The 27150-nt window shown below is 40.1% G+C and overlaps 1 protein-coding gene and 1 non-coding gene across 2 annotated transcripts in view; both read left to right on the top strand.

Moving 5' to 3' along the window:
- GRIP1 (glutamate receptor interacting protein 1) overlaps positions 1-27150 on the top strand; it is a 752861-nt gene that overhangs the window by 472952 nt on the left and 252759 nt on the right. The gene's annotated exons all lie outside the window — the stretch shown is intronic.
- TRNAC-GCA (transfer RNA cysteine (anticodon GCA)) lies at positions 14336-14407 on the top strand. Its single transcript has one exon. It is a non-coding gene; the product is annotated as a tRNA-Cys (tRNA).

The raw sequence follows: 27150 nt of genomic DNA, 5'->3' as shown, positions 1-27150 counted from the left end.
ACTGTTTAATCATAAGGGATTTGATTTAGGTCATACCTGAATGGTCTAGTGGTTTTCTCTACTTTCTTCAATTTAAGTCTGAATTTGGCAATAAGGAGTTCATGATCTAAGCCACAGTGAGCTCCTGGTCTTGTTTTTGCTGACTGTAGAGAGTTTCTCCATCTTTGGCTGCAAAGAATATAATCAATCTGATTTCGGTGTTGACCATCTGGTGATGTCCATGTGTAGAGTCGTCTCTTGTGTTGTTGGAATTGGGTGTTTGCTATGACCAGCACGTTGTCTTGGCAAAACTTTGTTAGGCTTTGCCTTGCTTCATTTTGTACTCCAAGGCCAAATTTGCCCGTTACTCCAGGTATCTCTTGACTTCCTACTTTTGTATTCTGCCCGGGACCAGCCCCAGCTGATCCAGGGTATTCGAAGGAGAGACGGTGTAGGCGAAGATCAGGAAACAACTGCTTAATTAAACGTTAATTAAGGATATAAAAAGTAATGGAATAAGGATAGCTCAGTGAAGAAATTCAGTGGAGAAAAGAGGCTGAAATAAGGATAGCTCAGTGAGGAAATTCAGTGGAGAAAAGAGGCTGAATAATTCAGCCAGAAGGTAAGAGAAAGAACAACATGGTGAGACCAAGTTTCGGTGAACAAGGCCCGCACTTTATTTTCCAAAGTAGTTTTTATACCTTAAGTTATGCATAGAGGATAATGGGGGAAGGGGTAGAGTCAGGCAGCAAGCCAGGCTTTCTTCCTGCAAACTTATCATATGCAAAAGCTTAGGTGATTTGCATCATCTTCTGGCCCGGAGGCCTGTTAACATTTTAAGACCTTTTCTTCAGAAAACTTATTTTTCTCTAAAGGTGATTGGTCAGGAGCCACCCTCCAAAAAGCATTAGATAAAGTTGCATTCCTACAGAGCAAAGGTGTGGTGGGCTATAACAAGAAAAAGAATTAACTCAAGGGTCCCAGGTTACAAACATTAAAGCTACTACTTACACCAATTATATTAATCAATACACTGCCAGGGACACAGCAGGTAAGGGATATGGAAACTTAGCAGCAAACATTGGCCCAACGAGTGAAAATCCCTTCACCAATACAATTTCTAATCAATCTTTTAACTACTCAAAAGAATCTGTGTTTAGACAGTTTAGAACATCTCCTGCCTCTCACAGTTGGGAGGCTCTGAACAATCACATGTAGCTGGAAAAACCTATTCAGGCAGGCTAGAGGATTTCCAAAGGAGTTTGTAGGTTGAAACACTGTCACACCCAGGAATTATTAACTGGAGCTGTAAGCTAACTTTTTTCAGAGAGGTAGTGGGGGACAGCCCCCCGTAAAGTCAGAGGTGCAGGTGAAAGCACAAAGCAGAAAGTAGGCAGACTCTGGTTTTGGGGGTATGTGCTCGAGAATTTCCAGGGTGACTCCTGAAGCTCGATCCCGCCTTTGCGTATGCGGAGCCTCCTTCCTCATGACCTTTGTCATGGGCGGAGTTCCTCACGCTGGCTCCCGGCAGTGATAGAATTCCAGTTGAGCTATTCCAGATCCTGAAAGATGATGCTGTGGAAAGTGCTGCACTCAATATGCAATATGCACCAAATATGCAATATGCCGGCTCCCGGCAGTATTCAAGTCCTCTATGATGAAAAGGACATATTTTTGGGGTGTTAGTTTTAGAAGGTCTTATAGGTCTTCATAGAACCGTTCAACTTCAGCTTCTTCAGCATTACTGGTTGGGGCATAGACTTGGATTACTGTGATATTGAATGGTTTGCCTTGAAAACAAACAGATCATTCTGTCATTTTTGAGATTGCACCCAAGTACTACATTTCAGACTCTCTTGTTGACACTGAGGGCTACTCCATTTCTTCTAAGGGATTCTTGCCCACAGTAGTAGATATAATGGTCATCTGAATTAAATTCACCCATTCCAGTACATTTTAGTTTGCTGATTCCTAAAATGTCATTGTTCACTCTTGCCATCTCCTGTTCGACCACTTCCAATTTGCCTTGATTCATGGACCTAACATTCCAGGTTCCTGTGCAATATTGCTCTTTATAGCATCAAACTTTACTTCCATCACCAGTCACATCCACAGCTGGGTGTTGTTTTTGCTTTGGTTCTGTCTCTTCATTCTTTCTTGAGTTATTTCTCCACTCTTCTCTACTGGCATATTGGGCACCTACTGAGCTGGGGAGTTCATCTTTCAGTGTCCTATCTTTTTGCCTTTTCATACTGTTCGTAGGGTTCTCAAGGCAAGAATAGTGAAGTAGATTGCCATTCCTTTCTCCAGTGGACTATATTTTGTCAGAACTCCCCACCATGACCCATCCATCTTGGGTGGTCCTACACATTATGGCTCTTAGTTTCATTGAGTTTGACAAGGCTGTGGTCCCTGATCAGTTTGGTTAACTTTCTGTGATTGTGCTTTTCATTCTGTCCACCCTCCAAAGGATAAAATGTTGCTTCTGTTTAAAAAATACTGTGTTGGCAAATACAATTCACTTAAAGTTCAGATTTTGCATGTGGTTGCTAGTTTCCAAGCTAAGCATTACATGTCCTGTAGCAAAAAAAAGATGTTTATTCATCCATTTATTCATTTAACAAACATTTGTTGAGTGTTACATCATGATTAGTGTTATGGGGCTTTCAAAGATAAATGAAGTATGGGACCATTGCACCAAAGGACTAAATCTAGTGGATGCCTCCCCCTAGCCTGGAAAACAAATCCATATTCATCATTCAATTATTGCCTGTAGTATTATAGGCTTTGAATCAACACTTACAAGTCCAGTGTCTCACCTGACCTACAGTGTATTTATTTTCCTTCCACTATGATATATCAGTAAACCAAGACTAATTGTATCAGCAGGAATACATGTTCAAGGCATAATAGTGAGAAAAAATTCAAGTTGCAAAGAAATATGCAGAATGATTTTATGTGATATTTTAGGCACACAAAGCAATACTATATTTTATAGAAACATACAATTATAGGAAAAGCATAAAAACCTCCAAAGCCAAAGGATAACAACACTCACTGAGGGCAGTGGTTGCCTCTCGGGGAAAAGAGAGGAAAATGAGATGGAGATGTGGGACTGTAGCTGTATTTGCAGCACTTTATTTAAAAATATCTGATGCAAGTTTGACAACATGTAAGCATTTGTTAAATCCTGATGATGGGAGACTTAAGCATCCCATGCTTTCTCCATCATCCTGCTTACAATACTTTAAATTGATATGAAATAAGGTAAGGATGTAAAAAAACAACATGATTAAATTAGATTTTTTCCTTTATTCCTGAGAGAATGCTTTTTCTAATTTTCACCATTGCTTTAGTGGCACTAGCCTCCCAGACTTAAAATATTTAAGTTTTCCCTCTTGTTTATACCTGGGGACTAATCCAGTCCATTACTTTCAAAATCTGCCTTCAAAACATCTCTTTCTGAATGAACCTATGGTTAAGGTGCAAGGGGGGAGGGATAGAATGGGAGTTTATAATTGACATGTACACACTGCTATATGTAAAATAGATAATCAATAAGGCCCTACTGTACAGCACAGGGAATTCTGCTCAGTATTCTGTAATAACCTAAATGGGAAAAGAATTTGAAAAAGAATATGTACATATGTATGTATAACTGAATCGATTTGCTGTATACCTGAAACTAACACAACATTGTTAATCAAGTATATGCCAATATAAAATAATATTTTATGAGTCTCTTTCCATTTTCATTGCATCATTACGGCACACACATCATCATCTACCACTCTCGTCACCTGCCAAATGCCCGGCGACCGCCACACTCCCCCTCTTCTCCATCCTGTGTAACACAGTTGACTTTTTGTGCATCACATCATTGTTGTGCTGCCATGTTCCCAAAGCAAATTCAGCTTCTCTTCTTGGCACTTAGGTATCACCGTCTCGATTTATAAAGCGTATCTCCCCCTCACAGACAAAGAGAATAGATGTATGGATGCTGGGGGCTGGGGTTGGGCTGGAAGTGGAGTGGGATGAATTGGGAGATTGGGATTGATATATATATACACTGCTACATATTAACTAGTGAGAACCTACTGGATAGCACAGGGAACTCTACTTAATGCTGTGTGGTGACCTAAATGGGAAAGAAACCCAAAAAAAGAGAGGATATAGGTATACATATAACTGATTCACTTTGCTATACAGCAGAAACCAACACAACATTGTAAAGCAACTATACTCCAATTAAAAAATTAATTAAAAAGTGTCAGGGGAGTGGAAATCTTCCATCACATTCTAAGAAGAAAAGTAAGACTTCTGGTGAGTCAAATCAGCTCTGGTCCCAGAGAGGGAGAGCACCCGGAGAGCATGCGGACATGCACCCCAGCTCATAGGTGAGATGCTTTCCCAGCATCCACTGTGCAAAGTAAAGTATTAGTCGCTCAGTCGTTTCCAACTCTGTGACCCCATGGACCGTAGTCCACCAGGCTCCTTTCTTCATGGAATTTTCCAGGCACGTATACTGGTGTGGGTTGCTTTTTCCCTCTCCAGGGGATCTTCCCTACCCAGGGATCAATCCCATGTCTCCTGCATTGGCAGGTAAATTCTTAACCACTGCACCACCTTGGGAAGCCCAGCTGTGCAAAGTCTCCACTTACTGTTGACTTTACTCATTGACAACCCAACACTATCTGCCCAATGTCAGTTAATTTTCAAACTCGTGTTTTCTCTCTTCTGCTATGAATATCTGCTTCATGATATTCAAGAAGGCAAAGAACTCTCTCCTGTGTTTCCCTGATTTCCTCCAGAGCCCCTACTTCAGGACTTGCATATTTGAGTAGTGAAATAAAGATTTGCTTCATATCATTTGACTTTTCATTAATAAAAATTTTCACCTTTCCCCACAAATGAAATACTTCTCTTCCATTCAATTTGAACATGCTACCCAAAACTCCTTTTGCTTCTTAGTATTTTAATTTTTACCACAGTCAGTTCCAGATACCACAACCTTTGCTATAAAACTCTTAAAATACAATGCACATTGTAGTGGGAAATGGATCTGGGTAGCTCCATGTGCTTCTGTCCTGATTCTAATACTTTTTCTTTAAAAAACAGTATTCAGAAGTGATGGATGATATTATTTACTTTAGAAAGAGTGAGTAAAAGCTTTCCTTCCTCCTCCTTAAAATTGTGTCCATAGAGGTTTCTACCAAGCAAAGGAATTTTTTTGTTCATTACCCAGTATTATAGAATTCTGCTTAACTCGGAGAGCCAGGGAATGGTTACAGGCCTACGGACACAATCCTAATGCTTGTTTGCTGTTTTCCCCCCAATTAGTCATGGTGTATTAAAGTGAATAACATCTTTTAAAGTCTTGTGGCAGCTATTTTTGCTGAAGAGTTCATATCCATGCTTTTTAAAAAGAACAATAATTGTGAGCATTCTGATTTGGAAATAGAAATGGAAAATGTTTGGTGGAGGGAGCTAAATGACGTAGGAAGAAAAACAGTCCCTAGAGCAGAACACAATAGTGCTTAAAGCTTTAGATTTAGGAAATAATTTAAATTTTGCTGATACCTCTCCTCCAGCCTCTGACTTTCCTGGGCTCTACAGAAGATTCTAGAATGTGAAATGAGTTAAGTATCAATCCTGCTTTAGGATAATCCTTTCATTTATGGGCTGTGAATTTAAGGAGATTAATGGATATATTGAGTGAAATTCTATGTTTCTTTTTATGGTGCTTAATACTCCAGAGTTGCTACACCACTCTGTCGGGAAAGGTGGAATCCAACAAAACCACAAAATATGCATCCCAATGGGAAATGAATGTTCTAGCAGGAGTGGCCGGAGGATCTAACACATGTAGGTAATATATGCGAACATACATTAGGCAGCGATAAAAGTAAAAATTGCTAAGTATGTTTCCTGAGCACTTTCCATGGAATTAGGCATTGTTCTAAGCATCACCCATACTGTCCCCTGTAATCACTGTAACAGTGCTGTGAGTCAGGTATTACGACCATATTTTAGAGACGAGGAAGTGTAGGGACAGAGAAGTTAAGTATTTTGTTCAAAATCATGCAGCTGGTTTTGAAACTAGTCCATGTGGTACCCAAGCCTGACCCCTGACCTCTGCTCTGTATCACCTTCCTCTATTTACATTAGATGTTTGTTGAATAAATGAGGAGGAGGAGGTGGCGTTTGAGGGAGGCATTTAATCCTCAGGTGCATAGGGGATTGCCAATTGGGTTTGTAGAAGAGTTTTATACAGTACTGTGATAAGCCATTACTCTGGGACTTCCTGGCTGTGTAGTGCTTAAGACTCTGAGCTTCCACTACACAGGGCACAAGTTTCCATCCCTGGTCAGGGAACTAAGATCCCAAGTGTCATGTAGCAAGGCCAGAAAAATTAATAAATGAAAGATTTTTTAAAAATCTGTTACTGTAAAATATTACATACCCAAAACTGCAAGACCCAGCGAGCACACCAGTATATGTTGGTATCCATTATATACTGTGCACCAAGTTGCTAGCAAACAAATGTTAAAGAGAGTATCTTTAATATGTAATGCCCTATGTGTTTCAAACATTGGTTTCTTCTTGAATTCTTTCTCAGTGGTTAAGATCAGCCTATGATCTAAGTGACAGTTTGTGTAAACTATCCTTCAGTGAAGGATATTGTCATACTGCCTGGCAATTAAAATAATGTTTGAGGTATCTCCATTAGCTTCCTTCTACTGAGAAAACTGAAGTTGCATCACTCTATCTTTTGCTAAAATTCATATTCCAAAACATAGCGTGTTCATGGCTTGCTCTTTGAGAGCTCAAAATTTCCTCTGAAGAAGACTGACAACTGATAAGATAATATCTCTCGTAAAATTTGCTTTTGGATTACTTAGTTTCTTGGAGGAACCCCACAAAATTAAGGCATATTTCTGCCCTGTTGCTTCTTTTCTCCCTCATCATCCTGAGATCAATAGGTGGACCCTGACCATTGAGATATCTCATTGGCTAGAGGACCCAAGCAGACCTGTAAAAGCATCAGTCTGTGAATGACATAAACTGGGGTACCAGTTTCTGGGTGCTGCACAGGTGGGATGGGGTACTCTCACTTGGATGTGAAGCTGAGCACGATGGGGTGCAGGAAAGGAGTGGCCAGGAGAGTCTATACTGGTTTCACTCAGATGTTGGGGGAAAAACATTCGAGGAGGAAATGCTGGGATGTGATAGAAAGAATATGAGCTCTGAAGCTTTCAGTCTCAGATCTCTCACTCACTACATGTATTCCCTGTGAAAGTGAAGTGAAAGTCACTCAGTCGTGTCCGACTCTTTGTGACCCCATGGTCTATACAGCCCATGGAATTCTCCAGGCCAGAATACTGGAGTGGGTAACCTTTCCCTTCTCCAGGGGATCTTCCCAACCCAGGGATCAAAGCCAGGTCTCCCGAATTGCAGGCAGATTCTTTACCAGCTGAGCCACAAGGGAAGCCCAAATGAAGATGTGTCAGAAGTATTCCCTGAGAGCTCTCCAAAAGCTTTCTAAGGCTCAATGTTCCTTTTCTTTAAAATTAATGTAATACCTAACCCTAAAACTCACCACTTTGCTCCATACAGTGTGGGATACAGTATCTCCAGCCTTTTCTGTCACCATCTGACAACACAAGAAATTTGGATCTACCTCTCCATCTAAGTTATGTATGTGGTTTTTCTATTTCTATGTCTTTTGACTTTGTTATTCTTTCTTCTTAACATATCCATTTTCCTCATTTCCATGGGCCTGAAACCTACCTCTTTTGTAAGTCCTAGTTTTAAATACTGTGTCCGAAAGGAAACTTACCCCTGTTCCACCAGACAGAAGTCATTTCTCTCTTCTCTGTGTTCCAGCTGCCCTTGGGGGCACTTGATGGCATTGAACGTGCCCTTCCTTGGGTGATACTCATTTATATGCTGCTTTTATCCTTCCTGCTGGACTTCAAGCTCCTTGTGAGGGAGAGAACATCTAGCCCATCACTGTATCCCTATCCAGTGCTAAGTGTGTCCCCTTGCACATTGGCGATCAATAATGGTGTGTTTAATTGAGCTAATGAGAGAGGGAAACTGAACTTTATGCAAATCTCTGGTCCTTTCTTTCTGCTCTGGCTTCAGGGAATCACTGCTTTGACTGAGTCTGCTGCTGCTAAGTTGCTTCAGTCGTGTCCGACTCTGTGCGACCCCATAGACGGCAGCCCACCAGGCTCCTCTGTCCATGAGATTTTCCAGGCAAGAGTGCTGAAGTGGGGTGCCATTGTCTAATCTAACCTAAAATGATAAGGGAGACAGAACTGATGACTTTTTTTTACTCCTCTTATGCGTAATCTTCTCTATTTTTAAGAATCAGTTGCCTGGTGGTAGATGGATGCACTCTGAGGATTTTATGGATTGAATACATTTTTAAAATACTATCAGAGAATCAAGCCAGGCCAAATTCAAACATGACATTGCCAGGGGAAATATCTGAACAATCTGCATTTTCTTTGATTTATGGTTAGGAAATGTATTGATTCTTTTTTCTTAATTATTGCATATGGTATTCTTGCTTTTTAAACAAGAGTGATCATCCCTTTCTTTGCTTGACTTCTATGAGTCTATAATGATGAGAAACTAAGAAATGAATTTGTGCATTGCCATGTATATTGTAAAAGGAAAGTCACAAAATAAACTCATATTTATAGTGTTCAGTTATTAGGGTCATTAACATATTTTATACATTGAGTTTTCCTATATCTTATTTTAGAAAGACTTAGTTATCAACTTTCCTTTACAGTGTTATTCATAAAATTAGATGATACAAAAAAAGCCTTTAAATGTCTAGTTGGAACTGGATTTTGAACTGTTAGTACATATTGAACAGTCTGGTGTGAAGGAGCTGCTGTAAGTGAACCCAGCATGGGTAACAGTCTCACCAACTCTCATTAACTTCTTGCTCTTGGTGCATTTTAGACCTTCTCTCATTAAATCCTTGATTTAAATATATTATTCTATTCACCTGTTTTGTTGCATCTCAGTAGCTACTAATAAACCCAAAGGACTCCATCTTTCAGAGCATTTTCACAACTGCAGTAATCACACAGGAATGCTTTATAGTGAAAGGAACGTTTTGACTGAAATTAAGTTCAACAATCACCTATCGAGCAACTGCCATGGGCTGGAAAACTGGGGTTACCACCCATTCCTTATTTTGCTTAAACTTAGAGAAGGAAGGAGACACCCAGCTATCATGTAAGTCAAACCACAATGCATATGAGAGTGGAAAGGCCAAGCACCAAGGATGAGGAAAGGAAAAACAGCTTCTCAGAGGTCAAATTCAAAACATGTAGCACACTGTATGTCCAGACACTAACCAAATAGATTGGGCATGAACCATAGCCTGGAGCAGAGTCCTGGAGGGCGAGGCAGTACCCCTTCAGTTGCTGGATCATGGAAAGGTCTGAGGGCTTCTGGGAGTAGAGGGTTAGAGCTGGAGTAGCAAGAAGGCACGCTGAGGGGTATGGATGCAAGTGAAGGGCAGCAACTTTTTCCAGTTGTTTTGAAATTATTTCAACATGTTACCCCTGATGTGGCCGTCCTGGTACAAAACAGCAGAAGATCAAAAAAAGCCACCGCATGGGCTAAGTGTTATTAAGCAGAATTTAAAATTTAAAATGATATCCGAGGGAAGGATGGAGGCATAAACTCATAAAGGATAGAACTGAGATTAGCCCTCATCTCCTCCTTCTGAAGCCCATTGTCTGTAATGGTAAATAATTGGGCTGTGTGCTAAGTCACTTCAGTCGTGTCCAACTTTCTGCAACCCCAAGGATTGTAGCCCACTAGGCTCCTCTCTCTATCCATGGGATTCTCCAGGTAAGGATACTGGAGTGGGTTGCCATTTCCTTCTCCAGGTGATGTTTCCCACCCAGTGATCAAACCCACATCTCTAAAGTCTCTTGCATTTCAGTTCAGTTCAGTCGTTCAGTCGTGTCCAACTCTTTGCAACCCCATGGACCACAGCACGCCAGACCTCCCTGTCCATCACCAACTCCTGGAGTTAACCCAAACTCATGTCCATTGAGTCGGTGATGCCATCCAGCCATCTTACCCTCTGTCGTCCCCTTCTCCTCCTGCCTTCAATCTTTCCCAGCATCAGGGTCTTTTCAAATGAGTCAGTTCTTCACATCAGGTGGCCAAAGTATTGGAGTTTCAGTTTCAACATCAGTCCTTCCAATGAACACTCAGGACTGATCTCCTTTAGGATGGACTGGTTGTATCTCCTTGCAGTCCAAGGGACTCTCGAGTCTTCTCCAACACCACAGTTCAAAAACATCAATTCTTCGGTGCTCAGCTTTCTTTATAGTCCAGCTCTCACATCCATACATGACTACTGGAAAAACCATAGCCTTGACTAGATGGACCTTTGTTGGCAAAGTAATGTCTCTGCTTTTTAATATGCTATCTAGCATTTCAGGCGGGTTCTTTACCTCTAGTGCCACCTAGAAAGTCCCCTGATACTGACAAATCCAGGAGAGGGGCTCCCCTAATGGCTCAGATGGTAAAGAACCTGCCTGCGATGCGGGAGACACCGGTTTTATCTCTTGAGTTGCGAAGATCCCCTGGAGAAGGGAAGGGCAACACACTCCAGTATTCTTGCCTGGAGAATCCCATGGACAGAGGAGCCTCGTGGGCTATAGTCCATGGGGTCACAAAGAGTCAGACATGACTGAACGATTAACATTTTCACTTTGTTTCAATCCAGAGGAGAAGGTGAAGGAGGAAGATGACCATGGCCATGGTTTACAAAGAAAGAACATTTTAAGCTGGGCCTTTAAAGTCAAAAGATTTTTTATCATTGTATCTCCAAGAATGTGTAGTATCAGGTTAGTTTGTTCCACTCCTGGTAAGGATCTTCTGATCATTTTTTTCCTAGCTGTCCTTCCTTCCCTCTGTTTCTTTCCCCACCAATCACTTTCTTTAGATGGAAGTTCTTAATTTAGAATTCATGGGGGCAGGGGGCATGCCTGAGCTTCTGGAACCCTAGAACCCATTGTGTTTGTGTTTATTAATGTGCATTTTTGTGGGAAGATGATCCATAGTTTTATTCTGGTTGTCAAAGGCTTCTATTTAACTCCATTACATTAGAAGAAACTAGAAAAACATTCCACAGGTGAAAATTGTAAGTACTATGATGTCATATAATGTAACATTCTGAAAATTCAGCATATCCACTTGAATTTCAAAGACTCAAAAAGTGAGTACTCTCTCTTTGACACTTATGTATATATTATTATCAAATACATGGCATTTCCCCTTGCACACACCAGTGACTACTCTCTAAGCATTTGAGAGAAATAAGAGACCTCAGAATTTAGGCACCCAACCTTGGTAGTCCTTGCTGGCACATTAGATGTGGCTGACATTTAGAGATTACAAGTTACATTACAGGTTACACAGGCCGTTTCGGCACATGTGGGGCAATGGTCTGGTAGTCAAGTGCAGTGGTTAAGTTCGACCTGGGAATCTGACTGCTGAGGTTCAACCTTGGCTATTAACCTTGGCTGTTGTTTCCCTTTAGCTTTGAACAAGATACGTATTCTCCATGTGTTACTATAATCTTATTTTGAAAATGAGGGTACTGCAATGCCTGTTTTTAGTAGTTATTGTAGAGAGTAAGTGGTTCATGCAAGATGATAATAAAGAGCTGCTAAACTCTTGCATTGAGGTCAGAGTGACAAGGTCACAGGGCCCAATGCCCACACTAAATCCTACTCCTGTCTGCACTCACGTCCTCTTGTCCCCTGGTCTCTGCCATCACTGTCGTGCCAGGGCCCACTGTGGCTGTCTTCTTGTCTTCACATGCGCTTTCCCTGCCTCATCCGTGTGGTGGGAACAACTGTATGGAATGAAGACTCTCTCATGATTCTGAAAGCTTGTCATGTCTTCATGTGGTGAATAAATTTATCTCAAGATTCCAGAACTACTTACACAGTTGAGGAAAACTAAAAACACAGGAAGGCAAGCCCTCTGTTTTGTGCTTTACCTAACAAGGCTTCAATTCTTAGTTCCTCATGTTTATAAAGTCCAGTTCACACTTGTGGCCATGGCAGTGAAACTGTCAATCAACAAACATTGCTTGAGAGTGTACTATTCATAAAACATAAAGAGGAATAAAAAATAATTTCATTTGTAAAAAAGCAAATATGTAGGATACAAAGATTAGCAAGGATCCTGTGAGTATTATCACCCATTCCTGTATTAACTGAAATCATGTACACCTTTTTTTATGTCTAGAGATTTTTGGAAAATGAATGGACCTTGCAGCCCATTTGAGAAAGCAATGGCAAAGTCAGTTAAGAAACATCACTTTAGCACTTCTGAATCTTCTGTTCCAGCATCTTTAGTCCTCAACAGCATCGCTTTTAATGTTGATGGTTCCATCCAATACAAAGAAAAGCCATATTCTTCTGCCTCTGAAGCCCTAGAAGCTTACATTGATGATTTCCATTTAAGCTGTGAGCTTCCTGAAATTAATGATACAAAGGTTAACCTGGATCAGAGCCCTCTTGAATTTCTTGCTAAACTAAACAGGGGTAAGCTTTCATTATTCTCTGACTTCAATTTTTAATTTCTCTGTAGAAAGCTGATGCTTTGAGAAGATATATGATCTAAAAGATATTCTTCCTTGGGAAATAACTGTCTTACAGTATGTGAGTGTTTTTATCAGATTGCTATATAAATTTAAGTTTCCAAAACTTTTTCAGCAGTGGATTCCTTCAAATTGAGAGTTAACTAGAAAAAGCATATCCCAGTCTTGATTTCAGAGGGAGAAAGTTCTGGCCTTGGTATAAAGCCTTGGGCTTTGTGGCTAAAAGTGTTTCGCAGTCACTTGAATTCTCCAAGTGACAATTACCCCTTTATGCAATGAGAATGATATTAACCAGCATCAGTATCATTCCTCACAGGCTTATTGTGGGACCCAGTGTGTGTGGCGCAGTCTGTACGTGGCGATGGCTGTAGGGTGCTCAGGCTCTCTCTGCAGCACAGTGAGTACTTACAATAGAGAAAGGGGACTGAGGTCTGGCTCCCATCCTGCTAATGACCCTTGAGATGTGAGAAGAGTTGCTTGGTCTCCCTGGGCTTTAGTTTCTTTGTCAATATGATGAGAAGACTGAATTTGACATCTCCATAAGTATTCAATTCTATATTATATAGAAGGCAGAAAAAGAAAATTGGTCAACTCCAGTATTTCTCATTGAAAAACAGTCATTCGTATTTGAAGCTGAAAAAAGTTATACACCTCAGACTTCCCTGGCAGTCCAGTGGTTTAGACTCCACTCTTCTATTGCTGGCAGCACAGATTCGATCCCTGGTTGGGGAGCTAAGATCTCACATGCCATGGGGCACAGCCAAAAAAAAAAAATGCCACTATGAAAGCAATACTGGGTGTGAAGCTGAATTGTGGCTGATTGACTGAGAAACCCTTGGGAAAATAAACTCTTATAGTAAGTTTTTTCTATATATATAGAAATAATAATAATAGTAAAAATGCCTGCTTCTCCACTGAGCATGGTTTGTTGGAGGCTTTAGATTATGTGTACAAAAGAATATTGTGTTACAAAAGTAAGGTGGTATTTATTGATTTCAGTCTTAGATTATTATGAAAAAGATATCTACCATATTAGTGCTTGATATGTAAAGTTAGAGTACATGAAACAGCTTCTTATTGTTTCATAAGTGAAAAGACAGAGTAATGTGAGGATTCCTATGAATGGGACGTAGTCCCACACCAGAAAAAAGCATATTCCTCAAAGCTAAGTTGTACTGACTATGGTATTTGACATGGTTTGATAAATGGGCAGACACGATGTGGGGATTGCTTCTGAAACTGCGGTTTGAGTGTCTACATTATCTATGCAATTGAAGTGCAAAATATATTGTAATTTATTCAGTAACGCTGCTGGTTTTCGTGACAAGGATTTTCATTCTTCTTTTGAGGTTCGGTGTAGAAAGAGTTGTTCTGTGTCAGTGTTTCTCCTTGAATCCAGAGAGGAAACACCATCTAGCTGGCACTTGTCAATGGCTTGGAGTGTGATGCAGGCACTTGCTCTCCTCTTGAGTTATTGACTCCACTCTCAGCGCTGTTCTTGACACTTCTTTGCAAAGGGACATAGAGTTTGTACTTTTCATGATAATAAAAGTAATATATACTCTTGGCAAGAAAATTTCATAAAACACCTAAGACAAAAACAGAAACCAACCATAATCCCAAAACCAGAGAAAGCAACTGTTGGTGAGTCTATGTAAATTTCTCCTTTCTATGTACAAATGTATAATAGGGGCTTCCCTGGTAGCTCAGCGGTTAAAGCATCTGCCTGCAATGCAGATGACCTGGGTTCGAGCCCTGGTTTGGGAAGATCCCCTGGAGAAGGAAATGGCAACCCACTCTGGTATTCTTGCCTGGAGAATCCCATGGACGGAGGAGCCTGGTGGACTACAGTCCACGGGGTCGCAAAGAGTCAGACACGACTGTATATATTATGTACAAATATATAATAGAATTGTAATATCCACACAGTACCACAACCTTGCTTATTGCCAATATATTATGAACGTCATTTTTTTCATGTCATTAAAATAATTCTTAACCTTTACAGAATTCATTGTCTCTCTCATCACATTTTAGTGGTCATTAATATCTTTACTGGGCTTCCCTGATAGCTCAGTGGTAAATAATCCACCTGCAATGCAGGAGACACGGGTTCGATCCCTGGGTTGGGAAGCTCCCCTGGAGAAGGGAAGGGCAACCCGCTCCAGTATTCTTGCTTGGAGAACCCTACAGACAGAGGAGCCTGGCGGGCTATAGTCCATAGGGTTGCAAGAGTCGGACATGACTTAGACACTAAACAGCAACATATCTTTATTATTCAAAATGTTGCAATTGCCACCATTATATACACGTTTGTGTGGTTATTCAATTATTTCCTTCAGATAAATTCCTAGGAATAGAGTGTCTAGGTAAAATGGTATATTTTCAAGCATCTGTTTTATACTGTTAAATCATCTTCCAGAAAGGACATATCAATTTTGTATATTCTCACCAGTGGAATAGAAGCATCTTTATTTCCCTACTGTAATCTCACTGTCTGTGGATATTATGAGCTTTTTAAATCACTGCCAATCTGCTAGGTAAAAATTGGTATCTTTGTTTATTTAGTGTTTGCTTTTCTTCTTTTGTGAATTGCTTAGTAATTATTTTTACCTTTTTTAATTCTGTACCTATTTTTAAATCTTTACCTAGAATCTGTTTTGTTGTTAGATATGGTGAAAGCCTAATTATTTTTATTATTTTTTCTAATTATTTTTTAAAAGGATGCTACTTGCCATCTTAACAATAACCTAATTCCCATTTATTTAGGCTATTTCTTGACTTTTTGTTCCATTCATCTGTCTATACCACTTCAGCACTTTTATCAGTCTATTTTAATTACAGTAGTTTTATTTTACAATGGACTTTGTGTCTTGACTAGAATAGAGGGTGGAGGGCTTAGAAGGAGTCATGCTTGTTCTCTTTCATTTATTCTTCCAGATGGACTTCAGAATCAATCTTGATGATTTCTAAATGCTTGTTTTCAGATTACTTAAATTCCTAACCGCGCCCGGGGCCTTGCCTGGTCCCCTCCAGCCTGTTCTCCACCCTGCAGCTAGAAGCATCTTCTAAAGCACAATCTGCCTCTGTTGCGTGTGTGCTGCAGGAGCTACTGATCCAGCTTCAGCTTTCATCTCTGCTGCCAGAACACACATACATTCACACACCCCACACACCCCACAAAACATACATGCTATACATCATACACACACCACATCATATGCACACACCACACACACACACCACTCACACACATCATACACATGCACACCATTCACATGCATCACACTCACACACGCACACTTGCCCGCACGCTGCGCTCCTTGTCCCATTGTGAGCTAACTCGCCGCTTCTTGCCTTTGGACCTTTCACCTTCTCTTTCCTCTCTCTGGAGTTCTCTCCTCCTTCCCCTCCCCTTCTGTGGTAAACTCTTCATTCTGACCTCACTTTTCTCTCTCTCCTCCTAAAGTCCAGTTTAGTCGCTCGTCTTGGGTCTTCTCTTAGCACCTGCAGGATTACCCAGGGCAGCATGTACTCTGCTTTATTAGACCCTGTTCACTGCCTGGTCTCCCCGCTACTGGACTGCCTTGATGTCTTGTCTACCTTGTCAGCCCCCCTTGTAAGCTCGCACTGAGGACGCAAAGTCACCTCTTGTTGAAGAATGAAGCAGCGGATGAAGTACTGCTGCTCTGGTTATATCGTGTGTCACTATGACTCCATGATTTTTTTCCTTCCAGTTCTAGGCTGTACCTGTCCTATCTACAGCATGGCCCCTACAGAAACTGCTGCCCTCCCCTGCATCTTTGTTGTTGTCATTAATCTAGTTTGTGATTTTCTTACTCAGACTAGAAAGTGGTACTATTTACTTCCTCTTCATCAGATCAACCTGAACATGATCTACATATTGCCAGGGCTTGAGGACACTGAGAACCTTCTAAGGTATGTCTGAAATGAGGAAGAGAGATGGCTTATCTCATCAACACCTTTGAGAATCCTTTTGTTTGCCTGTGTGCTAAGTTGCTTCAGTTCTGTCTGACTCCGAAACCCTGTGGACTGTGGCCCACCAGGCTTCTCTGTCCATGGAATTCTCTAGGCAAGAATATTGGAGTGGGTTGCCATGCCCTCCTCCAGGGGATCTTCCTGACCCAGGATCGAACCTGCATTTCTTACGTCTCCTGCATTGGTAGGCTTGTTCTTTACCACTAGCGCCACCTGGGAAACCCCTGCGAATCCTTTTAGGTCTTACAAAGTTCTCAACTGATGATGTCTTTGGGGCAACCTCTTAGAGACCCATGCCCACCACCTCTTCAGTCAGTGGGACTCATTTCGGCTCATCATGTAAGGCTCACCTCACATGTTACCGTGTAAGAGTCGCTTCTATGTTAACTCACTTCACATGTTTCACATGTAAGACTCACCTCATATATTTTGCAGTTTTCTCAGAGCCCCCACCAGCTGGTGGTAGGACCTGTGCGGATCTTTGAACTCACATCAACACTGAGTTCGTTCTCTGAGGCATCAACACTGTCTCAGTTATTACTGTTTCACAGAACCTGGCAGAGTTAAGTGAACTGAACAAAACTGACAAACAACCCTGAAGGATTCCTACCTTAATGTGACAGATAAAGCTGTGTTTGTCTAAAAGGAGTGGGAAGATGAGACTGCATCTGCTAGATGTACTCAGCCTATTCTAGCACATCTTAGGTACAGTACAGAAATGTGGATGATCCTCTAAAAAAGTTATTTCCTCTCTTTGCACTGGCTTTTTTCATTGCACAATTCACTGTAGTGGTCTTCTGTTCTTATAGTATTGGGTTGGCCAAAAAGTTTGTTCAGATTTTTCCATAAGATGTTACGGAAAATCTCAAATGAACCTTTTGGTCAATTCAATAAAAGGACCTTTTCCTCCCAGTGGGATTTGCAACTATTTCCTGGCAATATTTTGTCTGTTTTTGCCTTGAAATTCAAGTAATTTTTTTCCCTTAGCATGGAAAATGTGCTTTGGGAGAAGCAGAGAGAGGTTCTCTTGAAAGATTAATGGCAAAGCTTTCCATGGCTTTTTTCACTTGAATCATTTATCCCTTGAATAGTCCTCTTTTAGTTTTTAATGCTCATATGTGGAGAAAATAATCCAGCAGTGCTTGTAACAGACTATTTCGTGGATGAGAGAGTTGTCCTTTCACAATAATGAAAAATCGTAACTATTGATGGAAGGTAGTCTGATTGGAAAGCCAAAGTAGAGCTTCAGTGGACAGAAGAAAGGAAAAATTCTTAATACTCCCCACAGCAACTTTGAGAAATATTGTCTGGAATTTCTGTCCTATCTTGGGTGTCTCAGAGCATTTTGCCACATAATCTATTTATAATTTTGAGGTGGAAAAACAAGGAATCTGTTTTTTAAAGTCTCTTGTTATTCTAAGAGTGATAAATTTATTTTTCAAACTATGCTTGTCTGATGGTGAATCTACAAACTATTAGAATTTATTTGGTGTCAAATATGCTCTAAGTAATATAGTTGGAATTAGGGGTCTCTGATCTAAAGAACCATAATGCCTGCCTTCGAGAACATTATAGTTTATTGGTAACTCAAGAATAATTGTACTTCAGTGTGGCTAGTACTAAGATAAAAGAATGCATTATGTCTGAGGCCAAAAGAATATGCAGCAAAAGCAGATTGGAAGATTGGAGAAGCCTCTCAGAGAAAATGACCTTTCAACTGAATTTTGAAGGCCAAATAGAAGATATCAGGCCAAAAAGAGTGAAGGGCTAACATTCTAGAGAGACGCCCATGGGTGTGTGGAAAGGCACATCACATATTCAAGAGGTTACTGGTAGTTCAGGATTGACAGAAAGAGGGATGACACTCTTTAATTCTGTTTCCTTAGAGTTTGTCCCAACTTCTACTCTAATTATTACTGATATAACTATGCTTGTACAAAATCCACCTGCTTCCTTGTGTCATGAGGAAACAGATTTTGCTCATTCTCATGTGTAGTGATTTTTAATAGAAAAAGGGCAGCATGGATAATTGGTGCAGATGTTTTCTACAACTTTTGTCTTTGAAGCTATAGACTTTCATAACTAGAATATGTACATATAGTTCTATATCATCTTTTATATTATTATCACAATTTATTATTGTTTGGAAAAATATTTCTTTAATGCTAATTGCCACTATTATACAGAAATAACATCAGGAACATATTTTAAAAAAATTAAGAATTGGATTGCAGTTCAAGTGGACATTTTATACTGGATGATGACTCAGTCTTTTCTATGGTTCTAACTCCTAGAACGAATACTTAATCTCTTCACAGCCTGCCTACTTGAAAGAGTCATTTTCTCCTTGCTACCCCATCCCTGTGGACTCACCTCAATTTGATCTCCACTTCGACTGCTGCACTGTAATTGGCCCCATGACACGGATATCCTGCCCTCAGACCACCCTATACAGTTTGCTGTTTTGTGCTGTGCAATTTCACTAATGCCGTTCTCTCTTGCCTGAAATACCCTCACTCCCCAACACACAGGCCTTCTTTGAATATCTGACTCCCACTCACACTTCGATACCCAGTTCAAGCCTCGTCCAGAAAGTCTTCCTAATCCTTTTCAGCCCAGAGACCTTGTCTCTGTGCTCCTGTCTTCTCCTCCAAGGCCTGAGTACACTGATGGTGGTATCCTCAACTGTTAGTATATTTTCATAAGAGTATAAATACTAATAAATACTATGCTTTTGAACTGTGGTGTTGGAGAAGATTCTTGAGAGTCCCTTGGACTGTAAGGAGATCCAACCAGTCCATCCTAAAGGAGATCAGTCCTGGGTGTTCATTGGAAGGACTGATGCTAAAGCTGAAACTCCAGTACTTTGGCCACCTCATGCTAAGAGTTGACTCTTTGGGAAAGACTCTGATGCTGGGAGGGATTGGGGGCAGGAGGAAAATGGTACCACAGAGGATGAGATGGCTGGATGGCATCACCGACTCAATGGACATGAGTTTGTGTGAACTCCAGGAGTTGGTGATGGACAGAGAGGCCTGGCATGCTCGATTCATGGGGTTGCAAAGAGTCGGACACAACTGAGCGACTGAACTGAAATGAACTGAAGTACTAACAAGTAATATGAATGATAATAAATGCTAGCTATGATGGTAACTTGGAGAAGGCAATGGCAACCCACTCCAGTACTCTTGCCTGGAAAATCCCATGGACGGAGGAGCCTGGTAGGCTGCAGTCCATGGGGTCACTAAGAGTCGGGCATGACTGAGCAACTTCACTTTCACTTTTCACTTTCATGCATTGGAGAAGGAAATGGCAACCCACTCCAGTATTCTTGCCTGGAGAATCCCAGGGACAGAGGAGCCTAGTGGGCTGCCGTCTATGGAGTTGCACAGAGTTGAACACGACTGAAGCGACTTAGCAGCAGCAGCAGCATGACTGTAACTAATATACTAGTGACATAACCATATTGCATACAATAATTGTTATTGTATATATAATTATAACATTTAATTAATAATTATAATAATATAAATAGTTGTGTATATCAGTATATCAGTCATAGTCATAGCTAACATTTATTAGTATCTATGCAATTGGATGGCATCACTGACTCAATGGCCATGAGTTTGAGCAAGCTTCAGGAGTTGGTGATGGACAGGGAAGCCTGGAGTGCTGCAGTCCATGGGGCCACAGAGAGTTGGACAAAACTGAGCAAATGAACTGAACTGAACTGATGCAGTACATATGTATGTGTGTATATGTTCATTTACTACTAATAGTAATACCTAACGTTAAGCTCCTATTATGTGCCAGAAACTACTCAGTGCTTTAGATACATTATATTATTTAATCCTCACAGTCACACACTATGAGATATTATCCCCATTTTACAAAGAAATTAAGGCACAGAGAAGTTATGTAAAATGCCAAAGGCACAAAGCTGTAAGTATTGCCCCTGGATTTGTCACCAGATATTCTTACCCCAGGGCTCCCACTCTGGACCAGCAGTATACCACCTGCACTTTATGTGTGTTGTAAATAAAGATATAGGAATACAGTTGAGACAGAAAGAAAAGAAGGAAGGAAAGGAAGAAGGGAGGAAGGAAAGAAGAGAAAGACAGACAAAAGAGAGGAGGGGAGGGATCCTAAGACATCTTAAATATAAATTGACAGATTGGTTTCATATTTTATTTCCTTGGTTCATCTTAGAAAGAACTTGTAGATGAGTGGAAATATGGCCCAAAGATAGGAAAAACCTTTAAAGTGGAGGGAAAAGCTAATAACCTGGCTGATTGATTCTTGTCTTACTAATTATTTTTTCTGTCTTTTTTAGAAACTATATTTTAAGGCAGTCATAAAGAGTATAATGGCCAAGGTACTGGACTTTGAGTGAGGTGAACTAGGTTTGCATTCCAACAGGCCCATTTACCTGCACTGTCTCTCTGGGAAGTTTCTTTCGCTCTCTTTCCCTCCTTCCCTCCATATATAAAATAGGAAAAGTAATACCTATCAAGGATGTTATTTGGGTATTAAATACAATGATGAATATGAACTAAATAGTTACATGTCACATTGTCAGTGTACCCAGAATAATTTGTTTACCCTGGTAGAATAAAATGTAAAACAGGGCATTTCTTGGTAGTTTTCATGTTGTTTTTTTAACTCTTGGCTCTCACTCTTGCTAACATCTTACCATCACTCCCACGTCCAGCCATAACGCAAATAACTCTACTTTCACATGGACAGCTACATTCGTACACCAAGAGGAAGAGGTTGCTCTTGGTGTTGTGTATGTAAGCTTATGGCATGTATCTTAATGGCCCTCGGCTTTTCAGATCTGATGTGGAGTTTCAGTTAGCACTCAAAAGAGATTTTTTACTCTTTATGGTACATTTGGATTCTGCAGCTCCTCTAGTAAAATGAAGATTTATGTAGCCCACTCTCTTAAGCAGTTCAAGTAATTTATTATATCAGAGTTATGCTTGCTTAGTTATCTGTCCCAGTAATGCCCTGAAACTTGAAGTTTTATACTCTATTTATTTATGATCTTCCATTTCTCTCTCTCGTGTTATCATATGATAGACACTTACGTGGGGAAATTGTATAACAATTTAAAATCAGTGGAGGATTTCACTCTCTTCATGGCAGATTGGCTTCCAGGGGGCTCAGTTTTTTTAATGGACAAAATAAAAGTTGAGATCTTTAAGTTGAATAAAATTACTTTTTTAAGCTCTGTATGTTTTTTTGTAAATTGAAAAAAAAAAAGCATAAGAACCTAGCAAGGAGAGAGACATAAAATTTTTAACAACATTTTTGGACCAAAATGGATGAAAGATAGTTAAGCTCTATGCTTTGGGTACTGCATATTGTCATTAATTTCATTTATTTAATTGTTAATAAATAGTCTGTGTGAAGTACAAGTATGCAGAGTAAATATTTATGTTTTAAAGAATAATAAGACATCCACCTGCCCGCCACCCAGCTTAAAATATACAATACTGGGAATTGGGTGAAGCCCCTATACTCCTCTGAAAGATATCATTGATATATATCATGTGATAGACACTTGCTCTGGGAAATTGCACATCAGTTTAAGATACGAATACTGGAGTGGGTTGCCATTACCTTCTCCAGGGGATCCTCCCCATGCAGGGATCAAACCTGTGTCTCCTACATTGACAGGCGGGTTCTTTACCACTGAGCCACTAGGGAGCTGTTGTTCAACTGTTATTGCAATTCATTTCCAGAATGTTTTTCATCTTCTCAAACTGTAACTCCATATCTATTAAACAATTACTTTCTATCCTCCACTTCTACCGGCCTCTGGCAAAAGTCATTCTACTTTCTATCTCTATGGGTTTGACTATGTACCTCATACAGTAAAACCATACAATATTTGTCTTGTTGTGCTTGACCTATTTTCATTTAGCACAGTATCTTCAAGGTTCATCTATGTTGTAGCATGTGTCAAAATCTCCTTCTTTTTAAAGGCTGAAGAATATTCCATTAGTTAGTATTCCATTTGTCATCAAAACACAACTTAAGTGTAGAAGAATTTATCTTTTTTTTTTCTTCTATGACTTCTTATTTAAGAAATCTTATACCTAGAAGATATTAAGATATTTAGTTTTTTAATTCTAGGTAAAGTAAACATGGTATCTTAGAGAATAAAATATGAGCTATGTGAGAAATTTAAGTTAAATTCAAAACTTCCTTTATCAGATATTTATTGAATCCTACTATATATACCACGGGCTTCCTTGGTGACTCAGCAATAAAGACTCTGCCTACAGTGCAGGAGCCATGAGAGATAAGAGTTTGATCTCTGGATCGGGAAGATCTCCTGGAGGAAGGTATGGCAATCCACTCTAGTATTCTTGCCTGGAGAAGCCCTTGGACAAAGAAGCCTGGTGAGCTATAGTCCTTGGAGTCAAAAAAGCTGGACATGACTGAAGCGACTTAGCATGCCTACATGCACTATATACCAGACACTATTACAGCCCACAGATTCTTTACCCTCATGGAACTTATATTCTTTCTAGGAGAAAGACAATAGTCAAGTGAATATGTAACATGGTGCCAGGGTGTCATGAATGCTATTAATATGAACAGAGACTCAAAGAAGTTCCTGTCCTTAGGGCTAGAGCACTCTCCCAGCCTTGTGAGCTATTTGGATAACAGAAGAAGAAGAAAATAATATTCAAAGCAGAGTGAGACTGAAAGGGTACCATGGCAGCCCATAGATGGACTTCTAATCCAGGCTTGCTCCCTATTGCTGTGAGTTGGGTGAAACTCATGAATTAGTTAAATGTGTTGATTGAATCACATAAGGTATGATACCTTTCCCCTTGAAAGCTTTTCTAGAATCTTTAAGGTTTATGCTTTACTACACCTTCTTGGGATAAACTGTTTAGAAGGAAATAATAGGATATTTTAAATTTTCCTAAAGCTAAAAGAACACAGTTCACTTCCAATCGTAATTCTTAACTCTGTGTCCCAGGAAGAGTAATTTTTCATCATTTCCAATAAAACCAATGTTAGATTCCAGCTGAAGCACTGTAAATGGATAGCCATTTGTAAAAGAATTTCCCTATAATTAAGATGACTCTGCAGAGAAAGCTATAAAAGCAAGTCTTCCATGATTGGCTGCAAAAAGTAAAGCACTAAAATTGCTAAGTAATACTATAGATTTCAAAATTTATATGTATCTTTAGAGCTAGTCTCACAAAAGGAATGATTATTTAACAGTCTAAATTCCTGAAAATTATTTTCATAGTAGGAAAAAAAATGTAACACATACTGCTATACTTCTTTATCTATGAACATTAAAATGTAGATTTCACCTTGGAGCGTGTGCACAATCTTTTCATGGAATTGAATGCTAAATTAAGTGTGACAGGTGATTGTGATTAATCACTACTTATTACTAGAGGAATAGAAGTCTTTGTTGCTGAATCAAATATGTAACACAATCCAAAAGGAAAATGCAGAGATGGACCATTTCTGAAGTAAAATATAAACCATTTCACATCTTTTTGAAATACTGAATGAAAGCATATGCATCTCCTACATCCCATCATTTGAGGGTCACCCTGGACTCAGACTCTCTTGAACTTGAAGGTTCAGAATTCCTTCAAGATGGTAATCCTCAACTCTGCTGGCAACTTCACTCTGAGATGCCCAGTAGAGACGGATGAAGCCAGTAATGCTCAGGCTGTGACCAGACATAACACAGGGTAGATAATAGCACAGCCTCTGAAACGCAGCTTCCTGTTCAAATTCTAGTTCCATCCATTTCTTATAGCTAAGAAAATGTGAGCAAGTTATTAACTTCAGGTAATTTCTACTCTTCAATAAAATGGGGATAATCATAACTTAATCTAGTCTTTACTGATTAAAAGAAACAACATGTGACCCTCTTTAGATGCTCAAAATTTATAAAATTTCCCATTTCCCTCTTTCTCCACTCCCTCCTTTTTGGTTTTTTGAATTTGAGATGCGATTTTCACTTATAAAGAGTAATCTTAAAAAGGTAGTCTTATACCTACTGTAGACATTGATAAATTCCTTAATCTGCCCTTTACTGGCCCTAGAGCAAGTCATTGCACCTCTTTGAGCTTCAGTTTTCTTATTTATGAAGTGAAATTGATACCAATTCATAAGGATCATAGATCCCAGGAACTCTGAGTGTTACACCCGATGTCAATATGTAATGGATCAGAGCACTGTGCAAATTTATCTTAAGCAATGATTTTAAACCTTGAATTGAAGCATGAGTTTCTAGAATTCTGGAAATAATGTATGTTTATATTTGTGAACATGGCTTTTTCTGGAAAGAAACTCTTTATCTTTCAAAACATTCTAAAGGAGTTTATGATTCAAAAAGCTTAAAAACCACTTCCTCAACATGAGACCAAATAACTACTTAAAAAGCAAGACTTTACTGCAACCTGCTCAAATGTAATAATATATATCTATAAGGAAAGTATTCATAAGAACAGGATTTGGTTCTCACTGGAAGCAGACCAGAAAGGAGGATCACAGAAGAAAATATTGGCACCATCCGGGGAGGAGATGGTCTTCCCTGATAGCTCAGTTGGTAAAGAATCCGCCTGTAATGCAGGAGACCCCAGTTCGATTCCTGGGTCAGGAAGATCTTCTGGAGAAGAGATAGGCCACCCACTTCAGTATTCTTGGGTTTCCCTTGTGGCTCAGCTGGTAAAGAACCTGCCTGCAATGTGGGAGAGCTGGGTTCCATCCCTGGGTTGGGAAGATCCCCTGGAGAAGGGAAAGGCTACCCACTCCAGTATTCTGGCCTGGAGAATTCCATGGACTATCCATGGAGTTGCAAAGACTCGGACACAACAGTGACTTTCAGTTTCAGGGAGGAGAGGAAATCTTAGATAATTGTTTCGAGAGGTCCAACTCCAATACTTAGATCATTCCTAACATAGAGGAGTGTTGTCAAGCTGTTCCTGTTGCAAGGGCTCCTGCTTCAACAGCGTTGCTATCGTTTAGATATAGCTCCTTTTGTTTCATTCCCTCCTTACCAAGCAACCTTCTGTATATATTTTGTTTCCCATGTAGTTTGGCTTACAGTGAATATTCTTACACTCATGACAGCTTTCTCATTATATATACATCCATCTCAATATATACCAGTCTTCTCAGTTTAGAAACATGTTTCTCACTGCTGAGAAATGGGGCCATGCTGGGTGAGCTAACAAAGCAAGTTTCTAGACCTTCAAGACAGAGGGGCTGAAGGATAACCAGGGTTAAGTTGCCAAGGAGTTGAACGCTACCTCAGAGGGCCTCGTGGGAGACAGGAGACTTACTGCCCCTGTGCAATACTTCATGTCATTTTCCATGTTGACTTTCTCCAGGAAAGACAACCTACCTCATAAGATTATACAAGAATGAGATAAAAATGATACATGTAAAATACTAACCAGGCATTGGCCCATCTTCCGTGTTAATCCCTGTTCATTCCACTTTTCCTCTAGTTCTGTCACCTTAAAACACACCAGTGACAATCCTCTGCTTGGAAGGAGATTTCTGATTCAGCCAGTTCACATGGTGGAACCGCCAAGCTACGATGTGTCACCAGTCTCATAGTGACAGGAATAGTGTCATTTGTCCTTGTAGAAAGGCAGGTGGCCACAACCAATGGCTTTGTATTAAGAGAGAGAAATTTCGCCTCTTTCTAATGCTTAGTGAATGAAGGAAAACAACAAAAAAAACAGAGCTACGCTATACGTGTGTTCTCAGTCAGTCATGTCGCAACTCTGTGACCCCGTGGACTGTAGCCCGCCAGGCTCCTCTGTCCGTGGGGATTCTCCAGGCAAGAATACTGAAATGGGTTGCCATTTCCTTCTCCCGGGGATATTCCTAACCCAGGGATCAAACCCAGGTCTCCTGCATTGCAGGTGGATTCTTTACCATCTGAGCCACCAGGGAAGCCCATCTTTAGTATTGCTGTTGTAGTCAGGTTGTGTATAGGTACTGTTTCTTTTTCTCATTATTAAATTTCCATGTTACGTTTGAATATTACCTGTAATATCTCTTTTATCCAAGCAGTAAGCAAAAGTCAATGAACAAATACTTATTAGGCACCTAAAAAGGATAAGATATTTTGTGGGGAACAAAAATGAATTAAAAAGTAGTCCCAGATGCAATGATTTTCCCAGTCCAGCCCACACCCAAGGAAACACTAGCTGTGCCACCCATCTTACTATCATTACTGTAATAGGAAGTTTCACTTTCTTTGTCTACTACTTTCAAAGTTATCCCAGTAAATTCAGCCAATGTATATGGAAATTTAGATCATGGCATCCAGTCCTATCACTTCATGGCAAATAAATGGGGAAGCAGTGGAAACAGTGGCAGACTTTATTTTTGGGGGGCTCCAGAATCACTGCAGATGGTGACTGCAGCCATGAAATTAAAAGACGCTTGCTCCTTGGAAGGAAAGCTATGACCAACCTAGACAACATATTAAAAAGCAGAGACAT

The sequence above is a fragment of the Bos mutus genome, chromosome 5 (assembly GCF_027580195.1).
Source record: "Bos mutus isolate GX-2022 chromosome 5, NWIPB_WYAK_1.1, whole genome shotgun sequence".
NCBI classification, from domain to species: Eukaryota; Metazoa; Chordata; class Mammalia; order Artiodactyla; family Bovidae; genus Bos; species Bos mutus.
The sequence above is the reverse complement of the archived record's forward strand: the minus strand, read 5'-3'. Positions and strand labels throughout refer to the sequence as shown.